We start from the raw sequence: 4903 nt of genomic DNA on the forward strand, positions 1-4903 counted from the left end.
AGAATTAATCTCTTTCCACGCTTCTCGGATTATGGCCTCTTTCACGCTTCAGAGGACAGACAGAATAAACTGTGAGGCATGGGCATCCCAAAGTTTTTAAAGATAAGCAGTGTGGGCTTGGAGTTCTTATGAGACAAGAAACATTAAAAAAATCATGTTTCAAGTAATATGAAAAAACAAAGAATTCAAAAGTTTTGCATGATTCAGTCAACTTTTGAAGACGCATACCACAAAAAGTTAATATTTCAATTGGTGTGTAAAGATCTTCCACTGCACGAATGACTATTTTACCAAGTTTCTCACAAATTTCAATATATTCCTGAACCCTACTCTAAATACAATGTAGTGCTATACTACAGAGAGTCAATGCCAAGAATGAAAGAATGAATGAATGAGTGAATGAATGAATGAAGGAATGAATGAATGAATGAAGGAATGAATGAATGAATGAATGAATGAATGAATGAATTTGAATTTATTATCCTATGCAATATCATAATCTACATTGACATCACAAAGCATCCTTTTATTTACATAAATTACTGCCTCAAAACTGATGTTTGAGCAGTTGAACAGAGAATACCATGCGACATCACGAAGATCATACTCTGTTTGAAAATGAAACAAAAATTCTACCCCTGGAAAGTTAAAGCATCACTTGAAGATGCTCAATGACATAGAGAAGTCATATTTTGTTTTAAAGAATACAAAAAATGTAAGTTACATAAAAATATGACAAATTTTGCACAACAATACATTGTGTATATTGTCATTCTTTTTTTGTTTTTTTTTTTGTTTTTTTTTCCTTGTTTTTGTTGTTGTTTGTTGGTTTTGGGTTTTTGTTGTTGTTGTTGTTTTTATTTTGCTTCTCGTGCTCCTATTCATGCTCAGCAAAGCAAAGCTAAAGGTGGATGAGATTTTGCAAATCTGGGAAAACACTGCCAGCCTCAAGTCAGTCAACCATCACACGAATCACTTAAATGCAGCGGCAGACAATACAGCACAGACACTGTTAACCCTACTATAGCCAAGGATAAGACTAATCACATACATGAACTATGGATTTTAGAGACAGAGAGTTAACTATATATCACTTATACTGACAATATAATTTGTCAAAGATGTTAACAATATCATTTTTTTTTAATTTGTCAAAAGGGTTAACAATATCATTTGTCAATGTATACTTTGTAGTACAAATTATTTTTAGTCGGAAATAAATTTACATAAATAAATAAATTTTTAGATGGAAATAAAGTCTGATTGAATAATTGAAAGATATCAGAGAGAGAGACGTGTCTCCATTCCTAATGACTAGAAATACAGGATTCTCTCTCACTCAAATAAAGCTTCACTTTATTGCTGCATCCAGACAATGAGACAAAGTCAAATTTAACCCTTTGGGCCCTACGACACCGTACTGTTCATTTCATAAAGCAAAGGTATTATTGCATTGCACTTCTTGTTTCCATCTAGACAAGCAGTCAGTTAAATATCAAAGTACACTTTCTTGAGGCCACTGAATACTAAGCTGATCCAAAAGTTCTTACATTATGGAGCTATCTAAGGAGTAATGCATTCAAAAAATTTATGAACACTTTATATCAAAATACATGATATCAAAATGCAAGTAATGAAATAATTTTATGTGTGAATACCTTTTACCACATTTCTATTACTTCAGTGAAATTGAAGCAGTTTTTGAAAGTCTCAGCAATTGTCACTACTGTTCAAAAATCTACTTTACATCCTCTTTGTAATTTCAGAAACATTCATAAAAGAACATCTGTAATATTCATAACGCTATGTTAAAATGAAGTCATTCATTCACAGTGATATGATTTTTCCATGAACGACATATCAAAAGGCACTTTACATTTTGCATAATATGATTTAAGAGTCGTATTCACTGTTAGGGCAGATTAATTTGTCATTTATAATTCAACTCTGACTGAAGAAAAGAAAAAGGTGAAGTGTCAACACGCTTTTGGCAGCTGACTGATACCCATATTGTCTGAAATGGGTCATTGTCAGAGGGTACACATTTACTGACAATATTTCTTCTTTCAGTCCTGAGATCAACAAATTTTTGGAAAACTAGTTTTTCAGCTCAACTTGTGTCTCGCTCAAAAATTGTACAACACACCATGATTAAGATTCATTGTGGGTGATTTGTGGATATGCTCACATTTTCCTGAAATATCATCTTAACACATGAAAGGTTTGAAATGTTTCAATCCATTCTTTATCATTACTCTTTACATGTATCTATATAATTTCATCTATCTTTCTATCTATCTTCCATTATCTATCTCTCTCTCTCTCTCTTTCTGTTATAAAACAATGCAAAGATCATCATCATGTCCAGACTAGGAAAAGAATGAATCCCTCCCCCCCCCCCCAATCTACTCTGGTACTCATCATTGCTACATTGTATGTCCAGAAAAATAATCGGTGATGAAAGTATGTTGATCCATAAACACAGCTCATGATGCACTTACAGTACATAGATCCAATAGACATTGAAATGTAACTGCTTATGGAGCAAATGTCCTATTTTCTGCTCAATAAACATAATCATACTAACTGTATACCCATCATCGATTATACACAATTCCCGCTAGCACAGCATGAGGCACTACTTTCTTTCCAATCAATTTTTCACAGAAGTCATCACATCCTGAAAACCGAAAGAGATTTAAGCATTTGTCCTCTAAATGGCTTCCCGTTTACAGTCTGCTAACAAGCCCCACGTGGTGCGGTGCGCTAGCCGTGCCTCCTAAGCCAGTGAAAGGGCTGTTAATCTCTCCGGTCTAGTGGTCGCCAGTCATTCGAAACCAAGAACCCGACTTCGGTCATCCAAAAGTAGAAGAGTCAGGGCGCTGCCGTTTCCTTGCCTTCGGGCCAAATAATATTGTTTTTAGCAATGAAGTGAGCGTATTAAAGCGACGGTGAAAATATTCATGAGCACATGATATCCCAGTGCCATTGTTTGACACTGCAAAATCACTCCCCTACCTGGAAAATGATAAGCAGTAGAAAGCAGCAAATTTGCACCGTATCATCTTCTTTAATAGCTTCACATTGGCTTCACATGGCATTTAACGACCACAAAACAGCTAATCTGTGCTATTCTACTCATATTAGGTAGCTCTTTATCTTGCCATGCTCTTTATTTTCCATGCTCAATCAACCATTATGTTTTATCTAATATTTCTGGCTCCTAATATATGTGCCTTCTCCATTTCTCCTCAAAGTAAAAGCTCCCTTTCTCTGTCAGTTTCTCCCTGTTAGCATTATGAGCACTTCCTGTAGGCCTGTTTTTTATAAGACATCACTTGTGCCAAATCATACATACAGCCAGACAAAATGCATACATGTACATGTGTCTGAACATACACATAGTATTATATGATTTAAACGAAAACAGAAGACAAATATAAACCTTCAAGAATGGGTGTATACTGTGAGCTATGTTATCGACAATATTTCCAACTAAATTGCAAATTTGTGGTTGCAACCATTGTCAGTATTCTGTGTTAGACTGTGAAAATAAGTGAAACTTTCAAATCTCATAGCATTCTCACTTCATGTCCGAATTTGATTACACTTTCTGTCCAGTTTTAATTATTAAATTCTCTGGTTGATTTTAATCTATTCTCAATGTTTAAAGCAAGTCCATTTGAACACTGAGTGGCATCAGATCTTCAAGAAGTCATATAACTTGTATGACGAGGTATAAAAAAAAAAAAATCTCCAAAACCTCCTTCAGTACACAGATCTTGGTATGTGGGCCAATATCTTACTGGTGAGGTGATCTTTTTCTTTTGAACAAGTATGATTTTCCTTGTTCGATAATCACAATATGCAACTTGAAGCAGTAACTCACTTCACCTTTTCTTACTGGTAAATATAAAGTGGTTGTGAAGATTAGAAGAAATCTCTTTGAAGTAAGTTTCTCAAGCTTAGATACTGGCAATTTATGATGTGTGTGCTTTTGGCTAACAGCTCCATATACAGAAACCAACAAAATGTCCCCTCCTGGTTCTTGGAAGTCAGGATTTCTCCTGATATATCTTGGTATAGGCTCCATCTGCCATGAGCCACGATACGATGAAGCCACAATATATTTTTGAAATACATTGTGAATGCCTCCAAGAATTTGAGTGGAGCTGTCTGTAACTCAACTTGTACCTGATCTCACAAGTACAGCCCACCTCAAATCTGGCAATGCATGCAGTAGTGATCACTCAAACTTTGAGAAATGAGTTTCCTATCATGTATACTACTAAATTTTTTACCTACCAGTATGGCAATACTTACAGTATACATGTGTTAATTTATCTCAGTTTGATATAACCTATTGGGCCTTTCTTATTTTCATTTCATTTTTATCCACTTCTTTGACATTTCAGGTGTATTTGAGGTACCTTTGAAGGGAGGTTTCCCTGCTTAAAAAAATGCTGATACAGTGAATAAAGACAGATACGTGAAACACTTATTGAAAGTTCCATGAAAATCGGTCAGTGATCCACTAGCAATCCGTTAGGGATGTTATTTGGAGTTTTTGAAGTTTCAGTTACAATGTAATTCCACATTGCCATTCCTGGAGGGGAACATATTGCAACAACTTCAAATTAATTCTTTTTTTTTTCTACTGCTGTAACAGATCACCCAACCTGGTCCTCCAGAGGTCATGGAAAATGATTTTTGCCCGAACGTATCTCAGGAACAATTAAAAAAGAAAGTAATGTACAGTATTACAAATATAATTTGTCTGTTTGATGTATGCTGGATGACAAATATAATGAATCATACATGTATCCCCAAGCTTGTTTCAGAATTTATTTAATCATTCATTAATCTTTTATTTTTTTTTTTCAGAGTGACATGACATGAACAA

Source organism: Diadema setosum, chromosome 8 (genome assembly GCF_964275005.1).
Source record: "Diadema setosum chromosome 8, eeDiaSeto1, whole genome shotgun sequence".
Taxonomy (NCBI): domain Eukaryota; kingdom Metazoa; phylum Echinodermata; class Echinoidea; order Diadematoida; family Diadematidae; genus Diadema; species Diadema setosum.